A 16,272-nucleotide genomic window follows, 5' to 3' on the forward strand; every position below is an offset into this window, starting at 1 on the left:
GCCAGAGCAGGGAAGCAAAACAGATTCTCAATACATGTCGCAGTTATTGATTTAATTTATGGAGAACAATACTGTCCCGACAGAACACATTCATTACCCGGAATTGCATTGCATTCTTTTGGAGGATCCTCTGGTGCTCTGTAATGCAAATGGAATGTTCAGCATGATCCACCATCTGCAATGTTAATCCCTCTGTCACTTAGACACTTATACTGATAAATATGATCAGAAAAAGCAACATGTCAGTTTAGTCAAATTTTCTACTAGAGTGTGAACACATTAACTACTTGTTGGCTGTATTCCTCCTCTCTCAGACGCTGCATTTCTAGAGCACAGTCATCCAGAAGATATATGGCTTAAAGAATGTTTCAGAAGAAATATGACTTATAGGACGTTGATGTCCTGTGGCTGAATGGATCTCAAATCAACTTTATGAAGTAAAGGAGTCTACAAGCATAATGCTGTGCTTAAGTACAACAAGGTGTCAAAAAGGATTCTTTGAGGGATGCTACAGAAAAACCACTTCAAAGTAGGATGTGGATGGATTTTCCAACCATTCCAACCACGTAGAACTGATATACACTGATCATCCATGACATTTACATATTAGGCAGGATGGTAACAGTCATTCAGTCAGGAAAAATGGACTAAGAATCTGAGTTCTTTTGACAATGGGCAAAGGTCTTGTGGTGTGTTCTCCATATTCAGTGGTCAGTACCTACCAAAAGTGCTCCAAGAACAGGGAAGAGCAAACAGGGTCATGGATGCCAAAGGGTTATTGATGCAATCCGTGGAGGCCCCACCTCACAACTTACAGGACTTAAAGGTTTTACCGCTAACGTTTTGGTGCCAGGACGCCTTCAGAGGTCTTATGGAGTGCATGCCTCAACAGACCTGATTTAGTAGCGCAATGGGGCGCTACGCGATATTAGGCAGTAGGTCTCCCTTGTGCTGCACAGGAGGTCTGACCTGTCAAGGAATGGACTTTACAAGACCTCTGAAGATGTCCTATAGTATCTGGCACTGGTATCAGGTTAGTACCAAGAATTCCTGGAAGTTGTGAGGTGAGGCCTCAATGGATTGCATCAATAAGCCTTAGGTGCCCATGTCTGGCCTGTTGCTAGTTTACCCAATTGCCAGTTGTCCTTTCTTGAACCACTTTTGATAGGCACTGTGAACATTGCATACCAGAAAAACCCCACAAGACCTGCCTGATGGTTTGGAGATGTTCTGACCCAGTCGTCTAACACCACAGTTTGGCCCTTGTCAAAGTGGAACAGATCCTTATGCTTGTCCATGTTTCCTGCTTTTAGCACATCATCACCTTCAATAACTGGCTGTTCACTTTTACATATCCTAATATATCCCACACCTTGACAGATTCCACTCAACATCAACATCAAAGGATGACTGTGCTCTAGAAAAGCAGTCTCTGAGGGAGGAGGAACACAGCCAACAAGTAGTTAATGTGTACACACTCGAGTAGAAGATGTAGATGAAGATAATAAATGAAGATAATACATTTTCACTTTACCTGTGAACCTGTGGTACTAATGTTATGGCTGATCTGAGTGTACGTAAAAGCCATCCAGACTGAAAAACTCATGGCTCCTTAACAACTGTGGGTGAACATTAGAGTAGATATGACCTGCATGTTAAAAAACACAGGTGCAGCAAGTAATACGGAAATACAACATGAGTACTGTTAATAAATTAAAATAAAAATAAAATATTATTATTTTAATTGCTGCCAGTGTAGAACTGCAGAAGGGTGTGACATCATTTTCAAAAACTTCACTTATAGGCTAAGATGTTCGGACAGAATGAAAATCATTCAGATGCAGTTGCACAACATGTGTTCTTTGGAGAGTGGACACACGATGATCCACAGTCTGAAGTCCAGGCAGGCTCTCCTGGCTAACCATCAAAACCGAGCCCCCCACCCCCACCCCCCAAAACCTCAGAGAGACTTTCCTCATTTCCCAACACTCTGTCTCTCGCCTTACTCTTTTTTTTTATCCACACGGCAGATGGTTTTCTATTCATCCCTGTATTGCATAAATTCTGGAAAAATGTAGGAGTTAAGAGAAGCTCTCCTGTCAAGCACTGTCCACTGTCCACTGTTCCAGATCTTAACTGTCCGGCATAACCTCAAAAATAATCTCTGCGTGTGTTGCTATCAGGACTTGTCAGTGGGTATTTATGCTGGGTCTGGGCACTCCATTAAGGCTTGCAGAATAGTCATACAGGCCTGGTCCACTGTATCTACAATTAAAGGAACAGGAACACTCCACTGTTGTTCTTCCTTTTGAACATACAGTATGATTGATTACCACATATTGTCGCTGTCCAATTTACATTTACATTTATGGCATTTAGCTGACGCTCTTATTCAGAGCGACTTCCAGGGTTACTCATATTACAGAGGTGGGTCAGTGTAGTGTTAGGAGTCTTGCCCAAGGACTCTTATTGGTGTAGCACAGCATAGTCACCCAGACCGGGATCGAACCCCAGTCTCCAACGTGGTGTGGGAGCTCAGTGACCGGTGGTGGTTTTATCTGTTGCGCCACACCAACCAACCAATTAAATTATGCATCTCCAAAATGCAAAAGGCAAAAAAGTTTATTCCAAGTAATGTAGAGCATTTCTATTGTTCCATTCATCCAGAATAATGTACACAGTGCACAGAGGCAGCTACAGGGTTCAAACCAAAAATGGAGATACATGGTTTTCACTTGACAGAAGCAATATATATTTCCTTTCAAAAATCGATGAATTCAATGTTTGTAGTTATAAACCATATACATCAATCAACCATAATATTAAACCATCTGCCTAATATTGTGTAGGTTTTCCTCATGCTACCTAAACAACTCTGACCTGTCGAGGCATGGACTCCACAAGGCCTTTAAAGGTGACCTGGAAATCTGGCACCAAGACGTCAGCAGCAGATCCTTTAAGTCCTCTTAAGCTGTGAGGTGGGGCCTCCATGGATCACATCAATCAGCCTTTGGGTACCCACAAGGACTTTTGGGACATACTGACTATTACATACCAGGAACACCCCACAGGACAGGATACAGCTCTGACCTTTTGGAGATGCTCTGAACCAGTTGTCTGGCCATCACAATTTGACCTATGTCGAAGGTGCTCAGATTCTTACACTTGCCCATTTGTCAACTTCAAGAACTGTTCCCTCGCTTCCTAATGCACTGCTTGACAGGTCTCATTCGAACCAGTTAAACAATGTTATTCACTTCATCTGTCAGTGGTTTTAATGTTGTGGCATACGGGTGTAAATGTAACAGATATTAGGGAGAAAAATGGATTATTCAATTAAGCAATTCAATTTCAGCATAAGGGAAAAAGAGAGAAGGAAAGAATGGGAAAAATTAAACACTACTATTTGTAAGGATAGTTGCAAATGGACTAAGCAGTGATGTTAGAAATGCTAGTTTTGCACATGTTAAATACTTTAAGATTCAACTTTAATAAATCAAGACTCAGGGTCATTAATCTAGCCTACACTGAAGTGTCAGCAGCTCTCCTACCGAGTGATAATGACGTACTACTCTGCAGATGCAGATGCAAGTTCAGACCCACTGAGACTCAGAAAGCGGGAGGCAATGAGAATGACAGAGAAATGGAAGAAATCAGGCAAATTCCTTCCAGATTCTGAAAGGGGAAGGTCCAGATTTGGAATGAGATGTACAAAGCCAAAAAAAAAAAACTTACAATAAATACAGGCTGGATTAGTTGTACCAGAAGAGGCTCTGTGACGTCATTTGTTTGTGATTTGACTGCACTCGAAAAAAGAATGCAATCTTCATGAGGAAAACCGGCATCTTTTCCATTCATTTCTGGCACCAGGTGCGTATTTGTATATTAGGTGTGGTCCTCCTTGTTTTTCTTGTTTTTCAGCCTCTCTGTGTGCTGCCATTACCCCTGGCCTACGTTTACCTGAGAGTGCATAGGCATAAACGTTCAGGCTTTAAACAAATGTTTCTGAGAGCTTCTGGAAAGTATGGCCAACAGTATACAAGCACTAGGCACCATTTCTTTCCACCTGGGGCCCTCCATGAGCAAAAGCAGCATACCAAAAAAATGGGTATGTATACCACTATAGTGCACTCCAAGAAATTCCCAGGTGATATTTGGTACATATTTTGAGATTCACAATAAACTTCCGTCCACTGGTGGCGCCAGAGCGCTTTTCTCCAGTATAAAAGGTTTCGACTGAAACTCCTGTAGAAATGTTAAAAACATCACATTGTACTGGGTTAGGGTTAGGCTAAGGGTTAGGTATGTTTAGGTTATGGTTATGGTTAGGTTTAGGTATAGTAGGTTAGACTTAAGTGTAGGGTTTAGGTACTAAAATTTCAGTGGGCGTGAAGCAGGAATAGTCAAGTCAAGTCAAATTTATTTGTATAGCGCTTTTTACAACTGTTGTCGTCACAAAGCAGCTTTACATAATTAGTACTTAATAAAGGACAGAGACAGAGAAGAAAGAAGAAATAACATGAAGGGTCAAAGACCCCCGTGAGCAAGCCAACGGCGACAGTGGCAAGGAAAAACTCCCTCAGAGCTGGAGGAAGAAACCTTGGGAGGAACCAAGACTCACAAGGGGGACCCATCCTCCTCTGGCCAGACTATTTTAAACATTAATGATAAAAATTACCAAAGCAGATACAACAGAAAGTTGATAGTGGTGATATTAATAGTGTCAGACAGGCACGAGTCTAGGAATCTAGGTTTCAGCACGGCCACCAAACAGGCAGCAGCGGCAGGCGGGTGAGCCATGGGTGGTGGCGGGTTGGGAGGGACCCGCTGGCCGGACTGGTAGGTGACAGCTGGTTAGACGCAGGTAGAGGGGACCTCAGCGGGCAATCTTCCAGCAGGTCGGGCTGGGTGGCCATTTACTCGAAGAAGGTAAAGAGAGAAAAGTTAGTTCTAAGAGGAATTTTATGGAGTGCAGAGAATGTTGAGAATCAGCATCTGGGTATGTCTGACGACTCCGGCAGGTGTGATTATAACAGCATAATTAAAAGGAGAGAGCCAGAAGGTAACACGGACACGGGCGTACCCTGAGAACACCAGCATCTATCTGCTCCACCGTCAACAAACCTGAGTGATCGCGTGTAAGCAGCGAGACGACAGCTCCAGCATCTGTACTACAATTCCCTGGGTCCGCGAACCCCTGGACCTGCAGCCCTTATCTAAGAAACATTAATTACCAAAAGCTAAACTAAACATATAAGTTTTCAGCTTAGATTTAAAGATTGAGACTGTGTCTAAGTCCCGAACATTATCTGGAAGGTTATTCCAGAGCTGGGGGGCTTTATAAGAAAAGGCTCTTCCCCCTGCTGAGGTTTTCTGAATTTTGGGAACGAGTAAGAGGCCAGCACCCTGAGATCTAAGTAGTCTTGATGGTTCGTAATATACTAGTCCTGCAGGTACTAATAAGATCCTGCAGGTACTCAGGAGCGAGGCCATGTAGGGCCTTATATGTTAATAGAAGAATTTTGTATTCGATACGGAATTTAACTGGGAGCCAATGAAGTGCTGATAGAACTGGACTGATATGGTCAAATTTTCTAGTTTTAGTAAGGACCCTGGCTGCAGCATTTTGCACCAGCTGAATACCCCCTGGACAGGACACCCATCCATCACAGGGTACCACACACATCTATTCACTCTGGGGCCAGTTTAGCAAAGCAAATTCACCTACCATGTGTGTTTTTGGGAGGTGGGAGGAAACCAGAGCACCTGAAGGAAACCCACACAGTGTTCACCCACACAGGGAGAACACTCTTCACAGGGAGACTGGAGCGAGGGTCAAAACCGCAAACCTCAGCCTCTGAAGCCAAAGGACCCATGAAAGTACAAATGAGGTGTGGGTTCTGATGTTAAATCATCTGTTTTTTTTTTTATAAAAAACCTAATTTCTACCTTTTGCCCATTACTTTGTTATTTTAGTGCTATTTGAGCAGGACAAGACTAAAAATTAAACAAAGTAATGGTTGCTGGTTGAAGGGGAGGCCCTTCCTGGCTTCTATCTAGAGCGATAACATCATGAAAACCATCCTAACTGCAATGACTTAATTTCCATCCTAATTAAAATAACATTCACTTAAATGACAAAACCTCCAGTCAAACGAATCCAGTTCAAACAGAACTTAAAAAAAAGAAAGGGAGGGATTTTTGCGCAGGGCTTCAACACTGATGTCACAGCACTGATGGGTACAGGGAGGCAGCCAAGAGCCCGGGACTTTGGAGACAGGAAACGAACATTAGGAGGAGTGTGTGCAGCTCAAGTGAAGAAAAATGGAGACAGAAGATTCCTCAGTGTGAGGATCTAGCCCATCAGCGAAAACAGCCTCGCTCTCAGATTCAGAAAGTGGGTCATTTGGAGCCGCTCTGCAGTGACTACTGCTAGGAGTTTGTGTTCTGAGCTCAAATTCCCACAGAGACTGTTGCTTAGAGACGTCACGCTTGGAATGCAGTCTCACACACCCAGACACCGACACTCGCACAGACACATCATCAGTTTCATCATCATCACTCTGGACATACAAGGAGCATGAAACATTATCTGAAATGAAATCTGTGGAACTAATCAAAGAAATTGGACTGTCGGATTTTCCTAAATCAACACACACATCTGCAGAGAAAAGTCTGACTTGATGGTTTTGCACATTCTCTAAATCCACAGAGGGCTTATGACTGGATGATTTTTTCCAGCTTTAGTTCATTTACAATCATCTGTCATAGTGACTCAACCGTCTGTTATTATTAATGATGAACATCACAGAAACCTCATAATGATCTAATGACGCTCCAAGGAGAAAGAGCCAACTACAACGCCAGTCTGGCATTTTCTGTTTACTTCTGGCACTTTGTGTATAGAGAGATGGCAAAAGATTGCTAAAGGTGGCCAAGAATGTCAAGCTGTATTTATCTTTGCAGAGTTTGATACATAGAACTGACACACTGTGAACCTCAAACACTGCTGGTACTTTGTCAAAAGAAAATCTGGCATTAGGGCTGGAGAACGTGGCAGTTCCAAAACCCCAAAATTGTTACGTAACAGTCTTGGCTATATTTATATTACGCCACCAAAATTTGCATAAACCCAGGCCTGGCAATGGTGACTTCAGGAGAACATCACCTCCAGACTTTGCAAATTATGGGAACCAGGCCTCATGACCTCTGCTTTTTCCTGCATCAGTGTTCACAGTGGTCAGTGGTCACACAGCCAGAGCAGCAACGCAAATTTGAAGTTGAACTCAACACAAAGGTACACAGGCAAAATGTATTCACCCTGAGGTCTTGTATGCAAAATTTGCCTGTTGCAGCAAATCTCATTGAACTACAAGGAATTTCACACATGAACATTCACAGACATAACCCAGTGTTCCTGTTACTGCTTGGATTACACTTAACTTTCCTTGATTGACGAAGTGTGAAACATCATTTGACTGACGGTTTGTATAAAACTACTGAGTACACCCTGCTCCCACGGCCTCACTTGTACTTTTCATCTTCTGCACGCTTGATAAATAAAAGATGTTCCTTTTTTGCCCGAGTTCTTGTTAAATGGACAAAGAGCAAAACATCTTTCACCACTTTTTCTCATCCCTTCCACTTTCTTGACCAGATCCAGTAGATGACTCAGTCCATCTCCCTCCGCAGTGGAAAGTCTTGTGTCGTAGCCTAGCACGTTCACTAATCCTTCTGGGCGTGCTCTGCTCTTTGAAGTGCTGCCTTAATAATGCATGAGACCGAAAACATGTGCTGAAATAAGGACCAGATCACTTTCTTCTGTTTCACTATTGGGGATTAGTCTATTTTTGGAGCGCAAAACACAGCCATTAGCTAAGCAAGAAGCATAGAGCAGCATGTCAAGTAGTTAACATTTGGGCCCGAAGGGTCTAGAGCCCAATCACAGGAGCTGTCAGCCCAGGAGCAACTTGGGGTTAAGTGCCTTGCTCAACATGGCTTTGGTAGTAGCAGAGTATTATCAGTCAGGATCAAACCCATGACCTCTGGTTTATAGCCTGATTACCCACTGCTCGGGTGGTGTTTGCTTTCCACTGTGGAGATGGTTATCTTTCACAGCTTCAAGCTCATGGATTAACATCTGGCCATCGTCAAGGGCTCCTGGGAGAAAAGCATAAATAATCACTGTGGATTCTGGTCACACCATGGTAAGTGGCACCAGGCATTGAATCATCCGTCTGACTAACACATCTAGGTCATGGAATTTCAGTTTAAACCATTCAGTGATGAGTCGCTGCATCGTAAGGTGATGTATTATTACTTAAATGAAAAGGATACATAGGCTAATTACATGATAAAGGTCCGGCAAACTGTATTTCATGCAAACCAACGAAGAGATGAAAGAGCATCATAAGTTACTGTCTTGGTGAAGGCCATGTATATGGTAGGCCTGATTCAACCCTCAACTCTCCTTAGTTTTACGAAAACCAGACATGTCATTCACACATCTAAAATAAGCGGATGTCTCTCACTCCTTCCATGACGTACACTCACTAGTCCTGGAACAGTCTCCTACGCTCTGTCAATGGCCTCTCAATGCCACTAGGCTCTTTATTACATTACATGAGAACATCTCGCACCATGAGAAACCTTGACGTTTTTTAATTAGCAATTTCTCTATTTCTTACTGGCTCTGTGGCTATGGCAGGGTTGTAGTGTGATGTGGTGTTCGTAAAGCTGGTACTGTGCTGGGCACAATGAGGGCATTTATGGGCTGCAGACAGTGAGGGAGACAGCCCCAGTCCTGTGGCAGGCCGGCTGGCAGACGGCTGGAGGTTTGAACGCCACCGCAGCTATTCCTGCCCAGCACGCTCCAACCATTAGCGCAGCAGCACAGGCCCCACACCGGCCCCAGCCAAGCACCGCAGAAATCCCAACGCTTACCGCATGTGGAAGGCATGTGTGATCCTCCTCCTCCTCCTTGGGCTAAAATAAGAAGAAGACGGCATGGCTCCGGCCCAAAACACTCTCAACAGCTCCATTGTTTCAATGTATCTCACACCTGAGGACTGGTGGTGGAGGTTTGAGGTGAACAATGTCAAGATACAAACACACAAACACACGCAAATGCATTTTCTATATGCCTATATTTTCTATAAATAAGTCTTTAAGACATTTATTTGTAAGGAATTGTTTAGATTTTGTTTTACAGCTTTATGCTAAACAAGATCTTAAAGAACCAAAACCACTATGAATGTGGCCTTTAGGAATCATGCATAGAGAATTCACAATGGCCCAAAAACCTTTTGAGCCAGTTACTGTGCTTATGTACTGTATATAACCAGAATGCACATTTTTTGGGCTATTTGTAGTAAATTAGTTAAATAATAATAACACCGTCTAGATTGGTCAGTTAGAGTGGGTAGCCTGTCCAAATTTAGCACAGTGGTTGGAATCTGAAGATGGACGACAAAACAGACATTGACGTACAGGTAGCGTTTTTTTTTTTAGCATTTCTTACCAGCAGAGCATACATATGTTCACTGTCACACAAAAAAATAGTTTCTCTATTTTTGCTTTTTTTTGCCTGCTTTTTTCAAAAAGTTTTTATGCTGTGGTGAGGTGGAAAGGTGAATAAACGATGACGTCTCAAGACTATGTCATCTACAGTTTCTTCGCATAAATGTAGTGGATGAGCTGCCTCTTTTTGCCTTTTTGCCATATTGTAAATCAGGCAGTTAATTCATTGTGTCAGCGTTTAATGATGAATTGACCAATAGAAATGTTCCAACATTACTTTTTTTACTTTTTCCTTTATAAAAAAAAAATCCTTTTTTTAACCCTGACTTCCGTTGAAATTTTTGAGATACAAGGTTTGCATCACAGCAACAATATGTAAATCATATTTCGATGAAGAACAGTGGCAAAAGTGGAACAATGTTAGCAGGTTTTCCACCCACACATTTTTGGGAATTTTAAAAATGGGCACACAAAAATAACCCAGAATTAAAATGAAAAAAGCCCAAAGTACTGTAAAAAGATTTTTATGCTAGGATAGTTAGAATATCGCTAAAGCCAAAATGTTGAAAAATGTCAAAAAGTATGCTGTATCAAGGCTATGTCATCTACAGTTTCTTCACATAAATGTAGTGGATTTAGCTTTTTTACCTGCCGAAATGTAGTAATTGCGGATAATTTGCAAAATGTTTGAATGGAAATCTGTCTATTTGCACTTGAGAAAGAGAAATTCAATTGTGGATGTATGTCTGACCAAATGGACAGCAAGACATTCTGACTGGTTAGCATTACTTTATGTATATATTAAATTGAGTAGTTTAATAAAATAACTGATACCTCAAGTCCCTCCTCCCAATTTAACATGCAAAAAATTCCCACCTCTACCTTCTGTGTCCTGTGATGAAGTTTCAGCACCCCACCACCACCCCATCTCCTCTGAACTGAGTCATATCTCTTGACCCTAGCTCCATTTATCAGAAGGGGTCTGGCCTTCTAGCTCAAAGCAGAAGCTGCCAGCCCAAAGGTCACAGGGTTCCCTTCTTTTTGTTGTCTCCTCCCACATTGTCTCCTGCTGACAGCGTCGTCTGAACTCAAAGGCAAGGCTTAAAGCTTTTTTCCAGTTTTCATTTGGTTTTAACCTGCCATCCTGGTAATTTATGGACATTATGGACCAGATATGGACCAAAAAATATATATATATTGTTATTATTTATTATATATTATTATTATATATATTATTTATTATAATATATTTATTATTGAAATGTTTATGCAAACTTTATGCAAAATGTTACTGTTATTTTAAAGACAAGTTTTACAGTGTGGATTTTTTAAAGCAACACTATGAAGCATTTTACTTTAAAATAGCAGCTTCAAAAGCATTATGATGCTCCACTGACTGTAGTAATGAGAACAGCATTACTGCCATCAGAGCTGAGCATGCTGTTATTATGTAGTATGTAGTATGTAGCTGTAGTATGTAACTTTAGAAATGCAGGCAGGATAGCCCTTATGAGAACTGTGTAACATTGTGTGTTAACCAAAGTCATATCTGTATCTCTCAGCTTGTCCAGAAAAACGTCAAAGCGTGAATTTCACTCCCTGACTGTAGGGGGAGCCCAGGAGCAAGAGACACCAATTTTCCATAGTATTGCTTTAGGTTTTCAAACATGTTTTTAAAGTCTTAAAGTTGTTTCATTTTTTTGCCACTTTTTGATTGTGTTGGTAGTTTAGTTTAGATGCATTTGTATTGTTTTGTTTGTTTGTTTGTTTTGTTTTCTAGTTGCTGCACACAGGGGCACCGCCAAGGATTTTGGACTCCATAAAAGATATTACACTTGGCCCCACAACTCTAACAATTGTTGTAAAATGTATATTCTTTTAGGGCCCCTGTCAGTCACAGGCACTTAGAATCGTCCTAACTTCCCTCCCCATACGGCGCCCCTGATTGCACCACCCAGACAGGGTGACCATTGGTTTTTAATATGCATGAGCTCGTCAAGAGGTCGATCTTTATTGACTGTTAATGAGGTCACATGTAAAAATGCAGTGGCATGCTGAGAACCACCACTTCATCTTAATGAATAGGTGCTGCCCATTTTGCATGCTGTAATGCTGTTACCGGCCATTGTTAGAAATGTAGCCCAGCCCCAGAGGAAAAATGTCATTTCTGTTGCTTGTCTTAAGAGAAATAAAGCAGATCTCAGCACTGTTTAAATAAAAGATTCCATATTTCTGATTTCTTCCCCTATTTCTTTTTTTTCCAGAAGAATACAATAGTTTAATTATGTGTGTATGTGTGTGTACGTGAAGGAGAGCATGTACAATGGGCTGGTCTGCATAATATGCCTCCCAGTCTTAAAAAAGGTCCCAGTCCAGCCCTGTACCCACACACACATGGATACATACAAACACACAATGTAGCCCTCTTTGAGATAATGAGATACAAGACATTTTTAGACATATGTGTTTAAGATTTAGTCTCATAGCAAACTTTATACACACCCTGCACTTAAGTGATGCAGTAAGTGATGCATTGAATTACCTTACCATTCAAATGTGTACATCATTTACACATAAAGGAAATCTATTAAGCACAGTTTCGAGAGCAAAGAGAAGTTAACTGACAAAGTTCATACAGTTTAATGTGCGGAAATGAGGTACACATATGACCCTAGTGAGTTCAATGTGTCATTTCTTAAGGTTCTTAAATGTTCTATGTGGTAGAGGACTTGGAAGTGATTTCAGCGCTGGCAGAGCTGTAGGCCACTATGTGCCACTGCAGTAAAAACAAATGCTTAACAGCAGTCATAGCCTCTTTCAAACCCATTCCCAGCACTGACATCACTCCTGGGTCTCTCCTGGGCTTCTCTGGCCCACTTGCCTGCTTCAGCAGGAGATCGCTGATTGAATCCAGAGCCGCTCAGCACACAGCCCCTCCACTGACCTCGCTGCAGCACACAGCGTTAAAGCGCAACTCACCCACCTGTGGCTTGGCTTTTTCTACTCATCTCTGGCCTGTCTAAAAAAGAGCTTAGAAGTTATAAAGGGATGGTTTGAAAGTTTCTGTCATAAAGTCATGAATCATTGGAGTCATAGTTGGTTTCTCTGCCTCCAAAGCTTCAATACTGCTTAAACAGGCAACCTTAAGGGGTTCAAATGCATTTATGTTGCATTGTTGTGATAAACTACAGTATTTATACTGTACAGTAGTTATACGTATATAGTAGAACACTGATGAGATAAAGTATGAAAATATTAAAGAGGTCCTAGAATGGCAAAATGGTATTTTCCTGACCATAGTAGAATAATGAGAGTTATGTACATGGAACTGACATACTGTGAACCTTGAACAGGACCAATTTCAAAACCTCATAACAGCCTATGTTGTTATTTTTAGGCCTCTAAAATGTGCATAAAACCAGCCCACTAGACCAAGCACTAGTCAAAGCTGTCGAACCGGTAAATATCTTGTTGTTGACACCGGAGAGCAGCAAATCACCTCCAGACTCTCCAGAGTTAATCATGGAAATACGGAAACCAGGCCGCGTGACCATGACTTTTCCTGTGCCAGTGACTGCAGAAGGGGAGCTCAAACTCAAATGCAGAAGCATGCAAGCATGCAACAAAACAAAAGCCAGGTCTGCACTTACCAATCTGCAGAAAATCACACATCAGAGCATAACATACCAACTCTTTTTTTTAACCAGTAAGTCTAGGGGGTAAGGACTTGCACCAGGGGGGTGAGAGCATGCCATCTACCCACACAGAGAGAGCACAGGCTATTGTGCTCTCTCAGACTCCGGCCGCTGTTGGCAAAGCGACAAAGCGGCAAGACTCGGGATTCGACTTGCAATGTTTTTTGTTTTTTTTTAACAAGAATTCCTCCTTCTTTGCACCACCACGTCCCCTGCCTTCTGTAAACTTCTATATTCCTTTTGTAAAGTGTTGTTTTTCTGGTGTTTAGCTGCCCATGATTACGGTTGTGTTATTATATGTTATCTTTTATTTGTATATTCCTCATTCTGGGCTTGCTTTACATTTTTCTGCTTTAAGACACTTCACAGCTAATGTTTTCTTAAGAGCGATTGTCAAAATGGAAAAGCAGTAAACCTTCGCCAGATGAAATACCTCACCAACAGTTCCTTACTTTGCTCCTTTACACGTCCTGTGAAGCCTCATCTGTTTTATTTAACATTTGGTTTTCGGCCTTTCAGCAATGATAGAACACATCTGTGAGCTTACGTAAACGAAGAAATTAGTCTTTATAAAGAAATCATCGCTTCAGCACCTCATTTTTAAGGAGAACTGCCTCAGTAGACTCCTGCTTAATTGCAAAACTCCTCCAGTTGTTTTCCTTTCCCCCAGAATGTGATTGGCTCTGCCCTGGAATCCGTCACTGGAATGTTCTGGCTGAGGTTGTCTCAGGTCATTGATTCTCCAGGTTGCTGCACTCTCGTTCCAGCTAATCTGTCTGCTTCTCTCAGACACTACAAGTTCTATGGCCAGAAAGAGGGAGTTTGCTGCTTTTCACTGTGGCCTAAATCCAATTGCACAGGTGGAGGACACACAGACTAACACACACACACATACATACACAGTACAGCATGAGAAAAAGATTGTTGCTTAAAGGAAAATTATGCCAATTTGATCAAATCTCTGCATAATAATTTTTTTTAAGATGTAAACAAAGTAATTTGTGTGATCAGGTGTGAAATAGAGAGAATCAAGAGCAACAGACTGAATTGTTCACAGTGATGATGATAGGAACCAGATGTCCAAAAAGTGATTCCTCTGAAAGCTCTCTCACAGAAAGCTATTACATCAAATGGTTATGGATAAGCTGCCTGATGTCTGAGGCCTTGCTTTATAGTAGTGTTAAGTATTGAGGTTTTAGCCTAAAAGCTAAATAGACCCCCCCCCCTCAAAAAAAAGTCTATTTTAATAATATCACCAATATATACAAATTGTGCATAGTACATAAAAGGCAATATTTGAGACCCCTGGTCCCTGTCTCCCCCACTGTAAACAAATTAAACTCCACTGTAAACACGATTCAAATATAGCAGGATTCACCAGTTAGTGGATCATTATTAATGGGGTGTATGAGTGTATGCTGAATGTCCACAAGAGTAAAATGATCTTAATAAAGCAGGGGCTGATCTAAGAAGGCAGACATTTGCAATTGGATGGATACACTCTAAAGACACTGAAAAGGGCTCTTTAGAGAGAAGACAAGAGAACAACTTTTCATTGGACTTATATAATATAAATGTAATGTAATATAAAGGCTTTTTGCTAATTCAAGTGTAAGTCCAAGCATAACACCATTGAGAAATCTTTGTGAAGGAAAATACTTCAGACCTCAGTCACATTTTATTATTACTGTGATTGCTGCAAGCTGAGGAGTCAATCTGGGCAGTTATTCTGCTGCTGTTTGGTTGTTTGTTGTACTGTCCGGTGTTCAACTACGGGAGTAGGGCTTCTGCTTTTGGCCTCGGTTCCTCTCAAGGTTTAAGCTTCCTCTTAATCTGAGGGAGTCATTTCTTGTCTCTAGTGTGACAGACCCGCCTCTCCGTAAAGCTGGCTTGTTTGTGATAACATTATTTAAACAGCTATGTAACCCCTTAAACAGACTATCAACTGCTGTTTGGAGTCTATGGACCAAAAATGTCATTACAAACTTCTATTACCAGAGAAAAGCCCCACCAGTTTGTACAGAATTCCCTGTAGTTACTGAGTAATATGTCTTAGTGTGTAATGAGCCCTGCTGTGTTAAGGGGTTTTAAATAAACAGTTGAATTGAAGTGCATCTACAACACTGAATTTTTTAGATATATTTATGTGTTATTTTAACCAACAAACAGCCCTTTGGATCACAAACACCAGAGGACATTCTTTAAAGGTACCAAATCATGCATTTATTGAGTATTTTAAGTTGATCTTCATAGGTCTGTTTACTAAAGCTTCAGTTTGGAGAAAGTTGGAAAGAAGATATTATAAAAGCCAGTTGACTAGCATTAGCTTTTAGTGTAGCACAGATACCAGTTTGCTTCCCCAGCTTTAGCTTCATCACATGCACAGATTTAGCTTCCCTTCTGTGGACATCTGTTTTGCAGTCTCTTTTGGTTATGCTGGATTTTCTTTTGAAGGTGGAGACAACAGTGTCACGGTCTGTCATTTCCATGTACTGAAATCTCATTATTTAACTATGCCATGGTCAATAACATTGAACCATGAGGCCTAAATGGTTATTTCTATGGTTAAAGCATTCTTCTAATTGGTGGAAAGCCAAGAAAGAGTCAATGGTTCGATATAGAATCCACTATAGTCAGCAATCCCCTTTTCAGTACTATATGGAGCCGTTTTCGCCCACAGTGTACACCACCAGGGGGCTTATGTAAAGTGGTCTACTTGATCATTTGTCCTGGATCCTGTCCCACTTAACACACACATGCAAAGACTTCAGTGACTGTGTGGAAAAGCTCACTTTAAACTGTTCAGATGGTTCAGACAATTCCGGCTAGGCTGGATCCAAACAGTATGCACAAGAATAACCACCAGGATTCATGGCCAGTGGGAGTTCCTGAAGTCTAGAGCTGCCATTTGGAAATTACATTAATGGCCATCATTTTGCTGATTTGGCCTCAGAAACTTCCATTTGGCCTGACCGATGTGAATCTGAAATAGCTCTCCTGAACAACATATATAATATATTCAACACATGTTGCAAACGCACCGCAATGCTGGAAACAG

The sequence above is a fragment of the Salminus brasiliensis genome, chromosome 25, assembly GCF_030463535.1.
Source record: "Salminus brasiliensis chromosome 25, fSalBra1.hap2, whole genome shotgun sequence".
Lineage (NCBI taxonomy): Eukaryota > Metazoa > Chordata > Actinopteri > Characiformes > Bryconidae > Salminus > Salminus brasiliensis.